The sequence below is a fragment of the Tupaia chinensis genome, unplaced genomic scaffold (assembly GCF_000334495.1).
Source record: "Tupaia chinensis unplaced genomic scaffold, TupChi_1.0 Scaffold000161_4, whole genome shotgun sequence".
Classification (NCBI taxonomy): Eukaryota; Metazoa; Chordata; class Mammalia; order Scandentia; family Tupaiidae; genus Tupaia; species Tupaia belangeri.
In genome coordinates this window covers 801,897-822,766 of record NW_006159635.1, presented here as the reverse complement: position 1 = coordinate 822,766, position 20,870 = coordinate 801,897, and positions in this window count along the sequence as shown.

The following is a 20,870-nucleotide window of genomic DNA, read 5'->3' as shown; positions in this document are numbered from 1 at the left end:
AAATGGATTCATCATCCACTAACTCTACAATGTGATTTTAAGAAACAATGAATAATTATTCATTGATTTGTTTAGTTGTTTATCTATTCACTGAGTGCCAGTCAGCATAGAAACAAAAAGATAAAAATAAAGATGCTGAATTCTGACCTCACTGTCTAGTAGTGTAAAAAATTGATTAATGCAGTAAAGTAAAACTCATAACCAAGTATGTGACTTCAATTGGCTTTGTTTTTCTAAGGTATAAAAACAAGGTTGGGCTAGGCAGTGGTATGGATCCCACATGGTCAAGTGTGGGTTTCAGGTTTCAGACCTGGCAGCTGGAAGGTCACACCTCCTACCATGTGCATGCGCTCCCCAGATCCTGAGAGAGTGGAGGGGAGGGGATTGAGGCATGGCTGTCCCCCAGAGAGTGCTTTCTCTCTGATTCTCTGGTGAGCACTCGCACCCTGTGGCAAATTAGAATAAATACTTAAAACTTTAAAAAAATCGTGTGGGTTTCAGGTTTCAGACCTGGCAGCTGGAAGGTCACACCTCCTACCATGTGCATGCGCTCCCCAGATCCTGAGAGAGTGGAGGGGAGGGGATTGAGGCATGGCTGTCCCCCAGAGAGTGCTTTCTCTCTGATTCTCTGGTGAGCACTCGCACCCTGTGGCAAATTAGAATAAATACTTAAAACTTTAAAAAAAACCAAGATTTTAGACAACCCTAAACACCCCCACACACACTTCCTCAAGCCTCATTTGTAACAAGTATCTCTTCTCCATTAAGAAGGAATTCCCATTCATGTTGGCCAAGGAAGAAAGGGCTCCCCTTCACAACACCAGGAAAATACCCTGCATCCAAAGGGCAAGATTCAGGGGTGAGTTTAAGGACAGAGAGATTTGAGAAGTAGGTATCTGTTCCCTCATTCTCCCCTTTTTCCCTTTACAAAAATCCAGAACACACCCCCAAGAAGAAAGACAGTGTACCTCGGGGGCACGCTGCCGCCGCTGAGCCGCACGCTCGCTGGGCCCTCTGACCATCCCAGCCCTCTTCAGTCAGTGTCTCTGTAGGCTCTCTCCTGCCTGGACCAGAAACAGGAAGCAGTGTGACACAGCCGGCCTGCACAGAGGAGGCCTGAGCCTGCATCTCCATGAACTGAGCAAACAGCTCACGGGCTGGTTCACACTGGAGCCTGAGCCAGTGGGGTTCCGAGGCCTGTTTGATTAAGATACACACAGCGTCATCTTCTAACAGGTATAGTGACTGGAGATAAGACAGTGGACACATGCCCTCCCTTTCTTCCCTCTCTCCTCCTTTCTCCCCCCCACCCCCACTAACCTGATTCAAACCCGACATGGACCTTCCAAATATGTGGTCTACATGGTTTGTCTCGATTTGCCACCTGTACACAGTAACAGTCACTGCTGTCTCAGTCCTTGTCGACATGCAAAACATCCCATTCGAAAACCAAAAGGCATTACGTCATCTTCTGCAAAGCTGGTTTTCTCAATCTATTTTGAGAAATGTTTCTTTGCAATATCATGCCTTGAGAGAGAAGATAGACAGATATAAGTAGATGCCTTATTGAAAGCAGTGTGTGACAAAGTCGGATTTCAGGACCTTGAGAGGGAGATGAAAATGCAGATATCAGACTCGTGTTTACAGGTGCAGCAGTAGTGGGATCTTCAGTGACTGCACTCTTCAACAATCCTTTAAGCATCTTTTTTCTCCTGGTGCACTGGAGGCTCCTGGATTTGTGGATATTTTCATTTGCATCATTCTCTACCTTCTAATGTAATTTAGAAATTGTGATAATTTCTTTAATGTGTCCTTTGCCAGAGTAACAAAAATCAATTTCTACTTCCTCATTGTGTATAAGTCGGAGAAATGCAAAGAAATAAGCATATCATGCTCATTTATTTTGATCCTAAATATTTTAGATGCTTGTCACTGATCTGATTGTTTCTTTGGCCCCTGGACTCCATCAAATTTTCCTATTATTCTTTTTTAGTAATCTCTGTCCTGTATCCAAACCCATCCTACCTTTCACCTGGGCTCCTGATTATTTGTCTTGTTATTTCATTAGTCATGCGTATTTAATACTTTGTGAGCCGAACCATTTATTGAGCTAGAGAGCTGAACTAAGAGAATAGAATCAGGTCCCCCCCTAGGGGCACATAGCCAGACATGGTTTTTTAAATTCACAACCACAGAGCCCTCATAACGCGCTATTTCCTTCTTTTGTCAGTGGTTGCACACTTTTGTGTGCATCAGAGTCACCTGCAGGGCTTGCTGCGTCCCAGGCTGCTGGCTGCCCCTGACCCCCTAAGTCTGGGGAGAGCCTGAGACCTGACATTTCTAACACATTCTCTGTTGAAGCTTGTGCAGCTGAGCAGCTTGTAATTTTTAACTACTCTGGGTAAAGATCTCTGATTATTGTGACTCTCTGTTGTTTCCATTCAATTTATCTTCCTTTTTAAATTAATTTAGATATTGAATTCCATTTGTTATTATTTTTTAATGTGATCAGAAAGAGACAGGGAGAGAGAGAAAGGGAAAGTGAAGTGAGAAAGCAAGCTGCGAGGTCTGGGACTAGAACTGTGGTGGGCCATGCAGGAGTCCACACCTCAACCACCACACCACCTGCTGGTCCCTCCATCCAATTTACATAATCCACATTTCTTTTTCCTATATCTTGAAAAAAAAAAAAATCAAGAAGTGTAACTGAAAATGGTCACATCCCAACCAAAATAGTAGGTAATGATAAGAACGCTTGGTATGATTTTACTTCAAGTAACATTTATGTGTATAGTTATTGACCAGATCCATAATGATATTGTAAAAGAAAATGCTTTCCTTATGTTTTCTATATTTCTGATTGTCCTATTAGATAAGTTCATGAAGAAATGAAATCACAGGTGAGTTCATTTGGGTGCAAAATATGTTTTAAATCTACATAGTATTTTCATTATAAACATTTCCATGGGCTTTCTGAAGTCTCTCATATATGTATAGTTTAATTTCTTCTAATTAAAATTATGGCAAGCTCTATTCTATTTGCCATGTTAAGATTATATGCACATCTAGCTACTTGGAGATGTATACTGTCTTTAGATCATTTTAATTAAAAAAAAAAAAGTGGGAGGCAAAGATTATCATTTTAAAAGAAGTGAACCATTTTGTTTTTACATTGAAGGTATTTTATTCCCCAAAATGCCTCACAAGGGGTCTCCCACAAAGTCACAACACACTAACACACCTGCTCACTTTTGCCATAGGGCGGGTGCCACCACGCCCAATAAATCCCACACCTGTTCACTTTTACAACATTGAACAATACATACAAGTATGATTAATTTTAAGCACTTTACAAGTTAAACATAATTAGATTGATCCCCATTTCCAAATAAAATCCTTACCAAATACCAGCTCAGCAATCTTATTATTTAACAAATGCTATTTTTTCAAGCTAAAATAAAGACTCGTACAAAGCAAAACTGTATCTACACTAGAAAATGTCCAACAGGCATGGGGATCTACGAAGTATATTAAATCTGTTACTATCTCAGACTCGTGGCCTTCTTCCTTAACCCTTCATCTAAAATTGCCACAAATGTTCCCTAACTGGGTCAGGGCACACTTGCTTGGGAGAAGAAAGAAATATTAAAGAACATTCAATTAAGTCTCCGACATAAGGAGCAAGCAAAGCGAACGTGATATCCTGTCATAAGATTCGAGCATAATTTTCTGCTGTGTCCCAGCTTTCATCCTCGATTGTCAACATGTGACTATCTTCCCTGACACTCACTGGGAATGTTTTGACTAGAGCTCCGGCACTTATTTTTATTCAGTATTTGTTTGGATTCTATAGATGCTATTTTTCTTGTCTATAAAAATCGGTCTTCCCTTGAGATCGGCATTGTTTCTACGTATTAAAGTCTGAAATTTGCTCCTCAGTTCCCCTGTCTTTGCAATGCCTTGATATTATAGTTTCATTTTTTTCTTAAATGCCAAACTAGTACAGAATCCTTGCCAAATTTACTATATCACATGAGGCCACTTGGAGCTCAGCAGGTCGGTGCTCCGTTGCCTACTCACGACTCTGAACTCACCCAAGATCAGCAGACAGAGCACAGCACTGGCAAGCCGGGCTCATCCTTCCTGCCCCTTCTGCCTGATCATTAGCTCCTTGTTGGCACATCTGACAGCTAATTCCAAATGTCCCCACAAAAACGCAATCTTCTGATGCCCACATGTGTCCTAGGCATTAGGTAGGCCAAAGAGGCAAGAGAAGGAAGAACAAGAAAATTAGATCAGAATATAAGCCTTTAGTATTAAGTAGCAAGATAGATTCCATAAGCCAAAGAACTTGGTCTCACAACAATATGGTTGATAGGTTACAGCTCTTGATACAGGTAGATAATGGACAAAAGAGAGATTCTATATGCTACATTTGATTAGATGTGGCACTAGGGCTTGCCTATCACCAGTTCCATAAAACTTTTCTTGGTAATCAGCTTTGGGGTCAATGATAAAATTGTATGCATGTCATTATCAGGACTACAAAGAGAAAAAAAATCAAATTATAAATAAAACTGCAGGTAATCTGAAAATAGTACCATGTAGAGAAGCACAAATAACCTACTCTGTTTGGCACTGCTGTAAGAGACTATTACCAACTGGGTAATTTATAAAGAACAGAGATGTATTAGCTTGTCATTTTAGAGGCTGGCCAGTCCAAGATCAGGGCACCAGCAGGCTCGGTCATTCTGATTCCAAGAGAGTACCTTGAACTCTGTGTCCTCTGGAGAGGAGAAAGCCTTTGTCTTCACATGACAGAAGGTAGAACAACAAACAGGCCCAATCCCAAAAGCCCTTTCCATCTGTGAGGGCAAAGTCCTCAGGGCCTAATCACCTCATAAAGGCCTCACCTCTCAACACCTTTGCATTGCAATTAAACTTCAACATGAGTTTTGGAGGGGTCGAAATATTCAAATCATAGCCACAAAGAAGGAGACGAGGGAGCTAAGTATGTAAGTGATGCCATGGTGGGACAAATGTGCCCAGATTCCCATCTCTAACAGTTTTTTAAAACTGCTAGATACCTATCTCAGATAAAACATTTTCTTCTGTCAAGGATGTGATTTACCTCATCATTTTCTGTTCATTGTATCTCCTAACATTTTTATTTCCAAATGTGGTCTGATCTTCTCTTTCCTTTTCAGCTTGTCTACCTTGGGCTTTCTCTAGTCGAGTTTGTCTGTCTTGGGATGCAGCAGAAAGCTTCACAAGATGCCATCTTGCGTTTAAAACTCAGAATTATAAAAACCATAGTATACGCTACAGGTAGCATGTAAATAGTGAACTACAAGATTAACCCCTGTTAACTTGAGCACTCATAGCCAGTCTACATATTCTCAGAGTCATTCCCTAACAGCAATTGATCACTGACGGTTCAAGCAAGGATTTCCACGGTTCTACCGTTGGAGGTACATTTTAGAATCAACAAATACCCACAGGTGAAGAAAGGATTCTTATCAGTTAAAATTGAGGTGTGGTCCCACTATGGTGGCTCACAGACAGTGCCACCACTTTGAAGGCTGGAGGCTGCATGGGAGGCCCAGGTTCAGTTCCTGGACTACCTGATATGCCAGGCATGATTGTGTTGTGACAGACTATTACCTGTGAACCCAGTCAGCAGGGAGGCTAAGGCAGGAGGATCGCAACACAGTGAGAAGCTATCAAAAATAACTCACTCTCCTCTTTCACTCTTTCTCTCTCTCTAAAGGAAAAATAAATTAGTTGTGGGGGAACTCTTCATTGGATTACAGAGAAGAAGAAACTTAAGCTGTCATCTTGCCATTTCAGAGGTAGAAGCAGTATTCTACAGGCTGCTTTCTTATCCCATCACTCAACACTGCATAGAACTAATTGCGGTTGTCCTTCGGCTCAAAAAATTTAAATCAAGGAAGCAATGGTTTTTGATACATCCATATGTTAATTCTGATTTCTCACCAAAGGCTACAATACTGTCAGCATTAGCTGTCAGATTAACCTGGAATAGGCTGTTTGTATTTCAATCTTCTGTAAGTCGTGTGTTTGACACTAGCACAAATTTTCTAAGTCTGTAAAGCATCGAGGAAACAAGTAGCCCAAACCCGTGATCTGTTTCCTTCCACTTAATTTTTACACCTCACAGTGCTAGTGCGTGCTTGTGTACTATAGGGAAAGGCACTGAAGGACGTGAAGAACTGAAATACTTAGAGATACAATTCTCTGTAGTGAAACAAAAGTGACAAACTGCATTCCATTCTAAAGAAGTGTCATATTCCAAGCCAGCCCTAAACTACAGTGACTCCATGAGATGTTCATGAGCATTGTATCACTACCAACATTGCACAACCGCACCCCTTAAGGCAAGGTAGGCAAGGGCAGATCATATTGAGGTGTCGTCTTGCAAATATTGAGAGTTTAAACAAATCAAACCATAAATGCGACTGCTTCATAGTTCAGACACAGAAGCAGGATAAAATAGTGTCTAAGTGTGCTTCTCTGGAGTCAGAATTCCTAAGTCCAAATCCCATCTCTACTCATCTGCATGATCTTGAGGAAACTATCAAAATATTTCTAAAGCTTCTCTATTTGTAAAGATGAAATGATAATACTGTTCTTCCCATTATGTTTTACTAAGGGGATGCAAAATGAAAAACCATAGAAGAAACATGGCACATAGTCCGCACTCAATAAAAACTATCCATTATTATTATTATTTATCAACACTCACATTAACAGGCATCCATGGACACCTCCTAAAAAGCTCCTCCACTATCTGCTATATTTGATCCAGTGGCTGGGCAGCTAATAGAAACACAACAAAGCTGTCAAACTGAGTGGAGTCAGGCTTCTTCATGTTTCAAGCACTAAATTATATTTGACATTTAATTTAAAAATATCTGAGTAGCATAATGTAAGCCAAACCCCCACAAACCACTTTAAAACGATGTGTTTTAAAGCAGATAAAGTCTTCCCTGTCATTATTTAGAAAATGGTAAATTTAAAATGGTATTGTGGCCAATGTTTCTGGTTTAATCGAATATTTTTTTGCCAACGAGTATCACTTTGGATCATTTACTGATACCCATAATATAATGAATACAATTCTATACTGTGAATTTTTACTAACCCTGGAAAGTAGATTTTTGAGTAGTAATTAGAAGTGCCAGAAATTGTAGTCAGAAAAATACTTGGTTCAATTCTCTATTCTAAAGGAGAAATGAAATATCAATCAAGGATACAAAGTTCTAGTTATGTAGGAGGAGTAAGTATTCAAGATCTACAATACCACATAGTGCCTGTAACGAACAATACACTATATTATACTGTAAAGTGTGTTCAGAGGGTATGTTAAATGCTCTTATCACAAAGAATATAACAAATATTACAAGCTATACAGAAAGCTGATGTGGATTTTGTATATTAATACTTGAATAAAGAGGTTTTTTTAACAAATTCCCTAATCTGGTTCTCACTACTTCAATGGAAGATCGTCTATTCCAATGATGGCTTCAACAGTGTCTCCCATCCTCCGTGCTGTCAGTATGATGTATCTTGATATTCATTGCTTTAAGTGCCAAGGGAGCTCCTCCCCTTGAGCCTGAGAAGACCTTCATGATTGTTCCACCAACAAAGTACAGTAAAAGCAACACTGGTAACTTCCATGACTTGATCGTAAGAGAGACCCAAGCTTCTGCCTTGCCTTGCCTTTTTTTTTTTTTTTTTTGAGGTTTTTGCTATAGGATGCATGTGCTCGCCAGAAAGACAGAGAGAGACAGAGAGACAGAAAGCAAGAAATCACCCCCCATGGGGGATGGCCACACCACAATCCCTTCTCCTCCACTCTCCTCTCAGGACCTTGGGCACGCATGCACACGTGCCCAGTGTGAGTTTAAGCCACTGGGTCCAGGACTCGAACCACAGTCAGCTACATGGGAATCCAACAACATAGCCATTATGCTAACTGCTGGTCCCCTGCCTTGCTTTCTTGAGTGCTTATTCCTGTTGTGAGGAAGCCTGAGCTAGTGCATGTGAAGAGAGCATGCCCACAGCCACATGTAGCTATCCCAGTCTAGAATGAGCCAAGAGTCTAACCAACAGCAACATCGGCTTCCAGACTTGTGAATGAAGATGCCTGCAAAACATGACAGCCTGGATATTCAGCCACCACCAGTCCCACACACAATGTTTTTGCTATGCCTGACTTCCTGACCCACAGACTCTATGAGATTAACAAAATCAAAATGATTGTGGGGGGCAGCAGGTGGTATAGTGGTTAAGGCGCTGGACTCCCACATGGTCAACCATGGTTCGAGTTCTGAACCCAGTGGCTTGAAACTCGCTCTGGGCGCATGTGTGTGTATGCTCAAAATCCCAAGAGGAGAATGGAAGAGAAGGGAATGTGGCATGGCCTTCTCCCCTGAGGGGTGATTTCTCATTTTCTGTCTCTCTCTTTCTCTCTGTCTCTCCAGTGAGCACATACACTCTGTAGCAAAAAATATCTCTCAGAAAAATAATAATAATAATAAAACAGCTGTTCTACACCACCAAGCTCTAATGCGGTCTGGTTGCAGCAACACTAACTGGAAGGGTAACCTCGGGAGAGTCTAGCGTCTCTAACCTTCACCGTTCTGAGTCTCTAACCTGAGGATAATAGCATGTACAACACAGGGCTGTAAGAATATGAGGACTAATAAAAAAATGTATGGGAAAGTGGAATTAAAGTATGAGTATATTTCAGTGCAAAAAAGTTTGAACTTCATGCATAGTTTCTTCATAATACACACTTTCCATGAACCTTTGGAAGGCCCCTTGTATGTGACACAAATGACAATATTAAAGTGGAAGTGTCCGTTCCTTCTGCCACTGCTCGGGAACTATTGTAGTGCTAATTAAGATAATGCATAAAAATGAATTATAAGAAAAAGTAAAAAAGAGAATAAAAATATCTACAGGGAGATTTTAGAAAGTTTTGCTGAGAACCATTTTAGGATACACTGTTAGAAAGTTTCCTATGTGTCTTATTGCTTTGGAAACTCAAATACTATTTTTCAGTGCTTTATATAATACGTGTGTTTATTTGGGATATGACACTGTGTTGAGTGGGCCACAGAGCGAGAGCCAAAGGACCCAGTTTTACTTGGGTTGTACCAAACTAACCATGGTGCTAGTTATATTATTAATAAGGATCTGGTGAACGAGATCTCAAACAAAAGAACACATGACAGGAAAGTATTTCATTATTAATCAGATCTAATAATAGATCCTTATTACTGTTTTCTTATTTGAAATTCATTCAACTTTATTATTTGCCTCAGAAAAAATATATTTTTAATTCCATGAAAACAAAAGTTCTAAAATATAAATTGTTTCAATTAATACTTAATGCCTTGTGTTTAAAAATACCGTGTGTGAAGAATACAATGAAGGTATATCTATATTGTTTCCTTCCTTTAAAAGCCTGTATTTTAAGAAATGGGATGGTGGCAATATTGGAGAACAGAGCTCTGCAAGGCTGACCCCAGTGGGGAGGTTCTGGGTTCAAATTCGAAGATTTCACTGAACACTTCAGGCATGCATGTGCGTGTGCCCATGATCTGAGGCTGGCTGTAACTGGGGGTGGATCGTGGCATGAAGGTAACTGCCTCTCTCACTCATGAAAGAAAGGAAAAGGAGAAAAGAAACGTTTTTAAAAGCCTGTATCCTATTTGGGAAGAAGAAGAATAAGCACACGAACAAGTAAACTATAAATACATAAGGCTCAGACCACAATTTAAGCTGAGAACAGAAGACTGCTCATAAGGCACAATAGGAGAAATAGCCAGATCACGAGTGTGAGGCCAACAAGTACCAGCTACCTCTGGAAAGTTTCAGAAACTTTCCCTTTGGATGAAAGTTCTGATAAAATACTTTGTGGTGCCTATTCTGAGGGGACTGTACGGGACAGATTGGAAGGAGAACTGGAAACAAGGCAACTTGTTTATTAGCTACTGCCAAGGATCTGATGATAAGGGCCTGAATTATCTAAAAATCATACAAATTTAAAGCTTGGGAGGATATTTTGAAATTAGTAAGTATGGTTCTCTGATTTAAAAGGGTAGTACTTTGGACAAATCTCATAGCTACATTAGCAATATGGAGCAAGGCTAGGCACTCCTTCCCCACTACCATGAAGTAGCTCCTCACTTTACACAAGTCGTTAAATATTCTGGCAGGTGATTACATAATCCAAGTTTTACCTGAATAACCAGGTCTCATGGGAAGCCAGAGCTCATGACACTTCAAGACAAGAGAACAGATTATGGCAAGTCTTTGAACTCTCCTAATCCAGAATTTCTCCATCAGAAATGCCACAGTCCTGCGAGTCCAGTAGAAGAATAGTAATATGTTTAGGGACCTTGTCACAGTGACGCTTATATAAATCGCACCGGGAAGTTTTTGTCAGAATCAATTCAGTACTGAGATAGTGAATGAAATCACTGATTTACTCACCATCCTTCACAGCAGAGGCCAGGTCTCAGGCAGGCATTCAAAGTGCTTACCCAAGGCTGCTTACCAACAGTTGTTTACGAATCTCAGTTCCTCTTGTATATTCATTTCTGTTTTGTTCCTGCAATGTGTTTAGAAGTCAAGAAGCAGCAGAGGAGGACAACAGAAATGGAAACTCAACCTCTGCTGTGACTGAAACTGGAAACTCCAGTTACCACCGTGGTGCCTGAAACCAGTCTCCTTTCCCAGAGAAGTCACGATTCCATGACATGCATCTGAGGACCTTATAGAAAGAGGGGTCTGATGAAATCTGGATATGTGAGTGGGTTTAGATTAAGAACAAGTTTGTAAGATTAGGGTTCAAAGCAGCTAAATATCATTGCTTTACATCTCGCATGGCACATACCATCTGTTAAATACTGAATGCAAATATTTCTCCAAATTATAGAGGCTAGGGGGGTTTTGTGCTTAAACAAAAAGATTATCTTAGAATAATACAAGGCCATTCAATGGCTGTGATAAGAGCTAAAGCATTCCACCAGTCAGCCAATGCAATTACTTATATGTCCATTGTTTTCTTTTGAATGGTAAGGACTTCTCAGAAATAGGTATCTTAAGCTAAAGCCACAAAACTCTTCAATTAATATTATCGATGTCATAACTAACTGCCTATATTACCAAAAAAAAAAAAAACCTGTATAATTAAAATGTTCAGGTCAGTCTCACAGTCTAATGGTTAAGGGAGCTAGAACCTACATGGCTGACCATGGCTCAAAATCTGGGCCCAGTAGCTTGAAAAACATGGTGGGCACATGTGCACGCATGCCCCAAATCCCAACAGGATGGAGAAATGAAGAAGGGACTGCAAGGTGACCATCTCCACTACTGGGGAGTACCTTCTCATTCTGTCTTTCCAGTTAGTGAATGGCACTTCGGCAATTTTTTAAAAAAAGACTTTTTATGGAATTTATTATTATTATTATTTTGCTACAGGGCATGTGTGCTTACCAGAGAGAGACAGAAAGAAAAAATAAGAAAGCAAGCCACCAGTTCTGGGACTCAAACCACAGTCAATCATGTGGGAGTCCAATACCTTAACCACCATGCCACTTGCTGACTCCCCTCTGACAATTTTTAAGAAATGTTCTGGGGGCCAGAAAGAAGCACAGTAGACTCAAATGGGAAAGGTCCCAAGGCCTCCCTGAGCACACAGGGCAAGAGTGAGGAGGCCTAGGATCCAGGGTGGCTGAGACAGACTGGTTCACAGCCTGAGCCCTACCAGGATTGTCTCCCAAAAAAACCTTTTTTTTTTTTTTTTTTTTTTGGAGGTTTTTGCTATAGGGCACGTGTCTTCACCAGCAAGCGAAAGACAGGGAGACAGAAAGTGAGAAATCACCGCCCAGGGAGGATGGCCATGCCACAAAACCTTCTCCTCCATTCTCCTCTCGGGATCTTGGGCACGCATGCACACGCACCCTGCGTAAGTTTTAAGCCATCGGGTCCAGGACATGAACCACAGTTGACTACGTGGGAGTCCAGTGACATAGCCATTACGCTAACTGCTGGTCCCCCCCCAAAAAAAACCTTTTAACAAAATGTTCAGATAATGAACTCATCAATAACCTCTCATTTAACATCTATGCAAAGTTGGAAACATTACATTCATTTATACACACACACTGCATACATTCACTTACCCATATACTATTTCCATGTTATGTATTATTTAATAAAATAAGACTTTCCATCCTTGTAACACTTCATACATTTGAAGCAATCTCATATTCCCTGTCCGTAGAGCCTCTCACGTAGACACCCTTTAAAATGTCATGAAAATCAGTTTTTTCTCTAGGTCAGCTAGGTGCTGAGTGTATCTTGGTCTGCATGCTCTTACACTATTTTATAGCAAGCTATTTCTCATTTTTACCATTTTGCCAAATAGTAATAATCCTTGAATCAGTCCATTGTGAGATATGCACAGACAGTCACAAGTAAATATGCGCAGAGATTTAGAGGCAGGGCCTGACACTGCTTTAAGCCCCTAGAATAAAACGGAAATGATTTCGGCAGAAGAAGAATCAGCAGGGACAGGAAAGTGCCAGCTCTGATCAGAAGCCTTGAAAGCACTAACTGCAGCATCTCAAGGTAAAATAGGATTTTCAATAACTCTCCCTGCATCACGGTGCTGGTAAGTGGTGAGAGGTGATTGGAGGGGGAAACAGAATTTGACCTTTTCTTAGTGAAGTAAAAGAAGGAGTTCATCCATTGAACTGGAAGCTTTTAGTGGAGTTACTGGAAGACAAAGCTACATGCTTGAAAGGAACAGAAAGTGCAGAGCTTCACAGTTTTATCAGAGAAGGTGCTTCAATCAGTTTACATTTGATTGAAACTCAAAGAATTCCTGCAGAACCACTGAACAGTCACCTTTAAGATTCAAAGTTTCTCATAAATTTCTCCTTATTAAATTCAACACAGAGAGAACATAGCAAAATGCATTAACTCCTTCAGAAAACATTATTTCGTTGCACAGTGTATCACAGCATATTAAACAAGACCTACAAAAGGAAACAGAAAAACACAGTTTGTGGGATCTTAAAATAAATGTGTTCTGTGTAGAGTTGTACACAAAAGGCTCTCCCCTTCCTCTTTCCAGGTAGCATTGCTCTTTTTCTCCATCTCGTTCCAGGTTGCTGGTGTTCAAAAGTCTCTGGTCTACCTCACATGGAATTACCTTATTGGGCTTGCCCATGAAAGACAGCCTTTAAAAGTAAATTTGAAATCAATGAGGGTGCTGAAAGGGTTCTATACTACAGATGTTTAATGGGGAGAGGGTCTTTAAGTTTGTGATAAACCATCTGTTTTCTTTACATAAAGGTTTAACATCTACTTGGTTGTCTGCTTTTCAATATTTTTTTTCTTGAGAGATTTTTGCTATAAGGGGCGTGCACTTGCCAGAAAGAGAGAAACAGAGAGTCAGAAGGCGAGAAATCACCCCCTCAGGGGGGATGGCCACGCCACAATCCCTTCTCCATTCTTCTCTCAGGATCTTGGGCATGCATACACACGTGCATGGCATGAGTTTAAGCCACCAGGTCCAGGACTCAAACCGTGTGGACTACATGGGAGTCCAGCAACATAGCTATTATGCCAACTGCTGCTCCCAGCTTTTCAATATTTTAACCAGGGTAACTTTAAAAATCAAAATAACTGAAGGGAGCAATGGTCTACTCAGCTGTATTCTATGTCTTAGAACTAATACTCAATCATTTAAAAGGAAAGAAGCAGGGCTAATCCACCTATGAAGAACTGATGTGTATGAGTCATCACTGATTCATTTCTTTTTCACCTAGCATTGTGCACCTAGCAGGCAATAAAATATCAGCTTCATAAATAAATGACAAAGATAGAGAGGTAGAGAGCTCAATGAGTCACCATACTACTCATTGTTAGAACAGTTATCATCCCCAAAAACCCACCAAGACCTCACACCAGAAAAATGTCACTGTTCCTCCCATGCACTAAGAAATAGAAGAAAACAATAAAGTACCTGAATAAAGTGAACAAGTAGAAACTAGATAAATAAAACAATGCTTAGAGTTTGTAGTCAGAATCAGTGCTTCCCAAAGGTGACCACATCCTAATCCTTAAACTTGTGAAAACTTCACCTTACCTGGCAATGAGGATTTATGAAGGCAACTTATTAAGTCAAGGATTTTTTATTGTATTTTATATTTAATCATGATATATCATTACAGCATACAAAATAAATTTTCCCAGCATGAATACACTATTAGTCCAAAGATATTGCCATACCCATTTTGACCAACAGATAATTTTTCATTTTTGTGTTCCTTAAAAGTTTTGCTTCTTTTCCCCCCGATTCCCTTCCTCTCACCCTCCCCCCCCTCCCACACTGTCTCTAATATCCAGTTACTCTCCATGTTTTTATACCTTCCAATCTTTCAGTTTCTTTCATAGGGTGCAGGCATTTGGTATATATTGAGTGGGGATATACAATGTCTCTTTTTCATAGGCTGGCTTACTTCACCCAACAGTACATCCTCCATGTTTATCCACTTTCTATCAAATACCAGGGTCTTGATTTTCATTGCTAAGGATCTTGAGATGGGAAGATTATCCTGAATTTCTAGGTGACTCAAAGGAATAACCAGGATCCCAGTAAGAGTAAGGCAGGAGAGTCAGAATCAGAAGAGATGTGATACGATTGCTGGAGGTGGAGGAAGGGGGCTCTGTCCAAGAAATCAAGGCAGCCTCAGGAAACTCCAAAAGTCAAGGAAAGACTCTCTTAGAATCTCTGGAAAAAATGCAATCTTGTTAACACTTGATTTTAACCAAATGAACTCCATTTCAGATGTCTAACTTCCAAAACCATTAATATTAAATCTGAGTTGTTTTGTTTAACCCTCTAAATTCATGGTCATTTGTTACATAGCAACAGGAAACTAATACACTGTGCTAAGTATTACTCAACTCCTAAATCTCTTTCAATAAAAAGGAATCATTTTCTTTTAAAAATACAGTGAGTCCCAACCTCAATGGCACTGGTATGGTGTGCTGCTCTGGAATGCTGGAAGCCATATGGAAGATTGGGGGTTTGGTTCCTGGGTCAACTTGCACATGCCAGGCACCTGATCTCAGCCATGCCTGTGCTCCAGGCTGACTGGGAAGAGGCTCACAGCATGACCCCTGCTGATAGTGACTTTCTCTCGCGTCTCTCTTCTCTCTCATTAAAGAAATAAATGAATCAACTTTTAAAAACAAAAAAAAAATTAAAATGGAAAGAATACGAGTAAAATAATACAATGAAATCTGTGGAATGTGCTAAATGACATCACTTAGCCTGACCAGGTGTGTAATGCAGAGGGATGACGTGGACAGGTATGCTTCATGTTAAGAGAAAAATCTGCTCATCTGTGTCTTTTAAGCCAAAGTTAATTAAGCTGGAAACGCCTCTCACCATCTCAAAGTTTTCTATCTTGCTATTCAAAAATGTAGTTGTTAACAAAGAACACTTCAGATTTTCAATTTAGAAATGACTACTTTCTTTCTTCTTTGTCAGATCCTAATCAGCAAGGGAATTCATAATTAAAATACCTCTAAACCTCGAAAGACAAAAAGCCAATAGTCCCATGTCGCATATAAATATGCAAATTTACTTTATGACTCTTTTAAATGAACCTGCTTTCTCCATTGTGCAAGAATGAAAAGTAGCCTATTGCACTAATAACCTTTCAATATTATTAACTGTGTTTTCCTTTTAGGTCTAAAATAAGCACCTGGTTGCTGGTTAAGAAAAATCTCCAGAGGAACGGCTGCTAAATGGTGTTTGTTTCTATAAACACAAAATATGTCATTAATCCAGTTTCATCCCAGAGAGGATAGTTGTTTACATGCATTATGGTGATTTTATTGTATCTTATTAAGGAATAATGGCAAAGTAAAGCAACCGCATTAACACAGTCTTGCAATAAAAAGTAACATTTTTGCTATCCTAATTAGTTACACTCATTTTATGAGCGAATGAAGCCAGATATGTTATGTTTGAGTCTTTAAAAAGGAACACCTTCCACTGGATTTTAGCACAGGTGTCCTGAGCTGCTAGGCGCAACTACTCCAAATGCAAGGCCAAACACTAGCTGAAAAGAGCTGTCACATCTCAAGAGATTTTGCAGCAACTGTACGCCAATAAAAAATAAATTAAAAAAAGAAACCCCCCAAAAACAAAAATTGTATGTTGAACTAATTGTCCCCTTGTGTAATGAATTAGTTAGGCAGTTGGCCACTTGCCCTGTTAGACCAAATATAGGCACAATTAGTTGCACTTGAACAGTTACACACCTGTGGGTTTGCTTTCACGTGTGTAAAAACAGTAGGTGATATGAAAAACTTGCTCTCAGCAATCTGCATCTCTCTTCAAACACATCTATTTTTAACTTACCTTTAATAAATATGGCGGGCATGTCAGTGAGGGGCTGACATATAATCTGCTCTTTCTCTGTTCAATGGGTGATGAGATTGGAGCTGCTAGCTGAGAATGTTGTAAATATTGAGGAAGAATATGAGGAACTGCATAGAAACAGTCCTCTCACCATTATAAATCAGTTTTCTTTTGTTCTAAGCAATAGCCTTGACATTGGAATCTTATTTTTAATAAAGTGAAGGATTCCTTTTATTTATTTATTGCACTTCTTTTGTTGCAAAGCATGTCACTGATTCAATGTGAGATTTGTGTCTTCTTAAGCCTATTCACAGAAAATAAGCACCAATGCAGCATGATCTAGCGGACAGAAAGTGGGATTCGTTTTGGCACCTGGCTAAAGCTAAGGACTGCAGACTATGTCTTGATTGTGCCATGGTAAAGCCAACAGCTCTCTGTAGAATCACATGTCACACAGATCTGTTTGATGTAGAATCCCAGCCGCCTTTTAATAAGTATACGGCAAAAGATGGAGGTGTAGGGTAGGAAGAGGTTCTGGGAGAAAGCGCAAGGATGGATGAGGTAAGTGAACTCAGTAATGGTTTTAGTGTGTTCTTGACATATGACAAGCAGGTGCTATTCTGTGCGAGTCCATCACTATTTACTTACAAGTTCCTATAGAAAAACCTTCACAAGCAACTGTCAACTACCTGAGAAAAGAAATCAGGACTTGGTAGGAAGTGGGTGTTGGTTTTTCACACCAAAAGAATTTCTCAGGATCTAAGTTCTGTTAGGACGTAAACGTAAGGTCTGCATCTCTCTCCTCGATCTGTACACACCCAGACACCAAGCATGATGCCTGGTACATGGTAGACATACACTGCATGACAAGGAATGTGTCACTAACTCAAATCAGTGTCCAGTAAGTTCAATCAGTTCTTCAAGACTATCAGAGTGAGTTTTGAAAAAAGCTAAGATTATTAGACCTATCTTGATAGACAGTCCCATCTTGATAGACCCTCTGTAGTGTCCAGAAAGGGAAGGTTTACAGAGCAGCCCAACTGGAGTTATTTGTTGAATTTGGAAAACAGAACTGACTAGAATTGGGCCAAGTTCATGACATAATAGCTTTGAGTTTGCAGATGTAGAAACGAGTCTTTTGAACAACTGCTCACCTGGATATATTAGTTATGTTTCCCCCAGAGAAACAGAATCCTTAGTATCCACAGGTTTGTACCTAAGGATTTAACCAACCACAAATGGAAAATGTTACATTGCTGGTGGTGTGTTCCTCGCAGTTAGGCCTATGCTGGTGGTTATATCAGAATAGAATATGCACAAACCTTTATGATTACTCCATGAACACTACAGTATGACAACTATTAACATACTGATAACATTTATACAGTTGTAAGCATTGTAAGTGATTTAGAGTGTATTGAAAATGTTTGGGAGGGGCACAGTGCAGTGGCACAGGCTGCTAACATGCTCCTGCTCAGAGGCTAGGGCTACACGGGAAGCCCGGACTTGGTCCCCAGCCCAACCTAAACCAGCCGGGCATGGTGACATGCACCAATAGTCCTAGCTAGACAGGAGGCGGGAGCAGGAAGATTGAGACATGGCAAGACCTTGTCAAAAGAATCAGTATCTCTCTCATAAATAAGTAACTTTAAAATACATGTATGTGCATATGTGTGTATATACATATATACACATACTTTCAGGGGGATATGTGTAGATTATACGTAAACATTATGACACTTTATATAAAAGATGAGCATCCATGGATTTTAGTACCCACAAGAGGGAGAGGATGATCTGGAACAACCTCCCATGGATACCAAGAGACAATTGCTTATAGAAAGAGGTTTATTATAAGTATTCGGCTTATGAAAGATGGAGGCCAACAAGTCCAAAGAACAACAGGGTCAGTTGGCGAGCCAGAACCCAGAAGAGCTGATGGATTGGTTTCAGGGTAAGAACCAGGAGAGCCATTGGCACTATTCCAGTGAAAGGCCAGCCGGCTTGAGGCCCAGGAAGCTGACATAGCACCTGAGTTAGCGATTTTTTTCCCTCGGAAGGTCAGTCCTGTCTGTGCTCTCTCACCCTCGGAAGGTCAGTCCTGTCTGTGCTCCTCACACATCCAACTGATTAGCTAAGGCCTACCCACGTTGTGGAGGAGGATGATCTACTCAGTCTACCAATTCAAACATTAATGTTTTTCAAAAACTGCCTCACAGAACCATCTAGAATAAGAATAATATTTCATCAAATATATGGACACTCTGCATTCTGGCCAAGATGACCCATAAAATTAACCATAGCAATTGAAAAATAGAGTATTTTGGGACCAGCAGTTGGTATAATGGCTATGTTGCTGGATTCCCGTGTAGTCGACTGCAGTTCAAGTCCCAGACCCGGTGGCTTAAACTCACGCCGGGCACATGTGCGTGCATGCCCAAGATCCTGAGAGGAGAATGGAGAAGAAGGGATGGTGGCATGGCCATCCCCCCTGGGGAGTGATTTCTCTCTCTCTGTCTTTCTGGCAAGCGCATGAACCCTATAGCAGAAAACTCTCCAAAAAATCATAATAATAGAGTATTCTAATATATTCATACTGTTATCTTCCCGAAGTCGTTGTTCTGTGTTCTTGTTCTCAAGCACAGTCTCTCATAGGAACTTAAGAGTATTCCCTGTCCCAGTATGGCTTAATTATATTAGTTTCAGTTACCTAACTTTTATCTTACTGTCAAAATATCATGTCTAAAAACACAGGTCCTTCAATCAGTGCTGATTCTCTATCCATCAGGACTCATGGATATCTTACCACACTGTGCCCCTAAGTGTGAAAACTACGTTAAAAGGAGGGTCATCCAGATACCATATGATCTTCTCACATAATACAAACAACTGAAGAACTATTTTGAAGCGTGAATATCTAGAGACCTATCTCAGTCCACACCTGCAGTGAAGGGGCGCCCTTCTATCCCTGCCCCAGTCAGACTCCATTTTGCAAATACAGTGAAGTGTGCCAATTCCCTACTTAGTGTGATCAAAATAAAATTCCTAATCAAGCCATTCAGATCCTATAGAAGAACTTTGGTTGTGAGCAGATCAGCATGATTACCACATCTGTGTTGCATAGATCAAGGCTTGACAAAATACAGCCCCAGGGGCCCCATGGATCTGTGGGGACACCGCCACTTTTGTGCATTTGCATCTTGTTTCTGGTTGCCTGTACCCTGCCACAGTGCCAAAGCTGGATCACTGCCACAAACTGTGTCCTACAATGCCTAAGACGTGTGCTATCTGTCCCACGTCCGCCTTTGGTTTTTGGGTGACAGAGGACATGTGAGCTCACCAGAGAGAAATGAAGTGTGGTCATCCCACAACCCCTTCCCCTCAGTATCTCCACCCTGACGGGATCAGGGCATGCACATGAGCACACACCCAGCGTGTTTTCCCAGCCTCCAGAGGCAGAACTTGAACCAGACTCAGCCATATGGGATCAAGCTTTCTTCACCACTAGCTATGGCGCCGGCACAACTATCTGGCCCAACAATGAAAACCTTCCAGCCTCTGATCTAGACAGACACTCAGAAATTGTACAAACGGTAGTTCGATGCAGGACAAAGCTAAATATTCATTCTGTAAATGATTATTTTTTTTGATAATTATAATCTGTCACAGATCTTTTCTTCTTAAATATCATTTTATTCCTTTTTCTTATTTCTATCTGCTTTGCCACCAAAATTCTAAGCTCAGTAAGCCTTCTCTTTATTGTTTCTTCATTGAGAAAACCACCAGGGTCCAATAAATACAAAGTAATAATTACCAAGAGTTCCGTGTACATAAAATTTTTAAAAAGTTATGTGACATTCAACTGTATTATACCTGAATCTTACACTATATCGTTGCTGACACGCACTGCACTTTGAACCATTACGCTGTAGATTCAGTGACTTGTCTGAGATGTACACTCGCCTCCAAAATGCTATTAATTGATGCACTACTCCTATTCCCGACTGGCTCTCAGGGCCACAAAGCACCAAAGCCACTATTGAATGAATATTTATCCATGATGAATATTCATTTAGACCAGGTCTTTACAAGAAGCTTCACAATTGACAAGACAATGAGCTTTTTCATGCCCATTTTAATTCAGGGTTTACTTGCTTTCTCCACTGCCGCAGCTTTAGCAAGATAGATTCTGTATGTTTGTGGTTTCTCTTAAAAAATATTAGTCTGATCTGTGTCCCACATTAGCTCTCTTAAACACACAGTATAACTCCAAGAGCAGTGATTAATTAGTTCACAGATTTGCCATCTGCTTCATTCAAGTCCTACAAGGTGAGAAATGACAAATTTGGACTAAAAAAAAAAAAAAAAGAAAAAAAAAAAAAAAAAA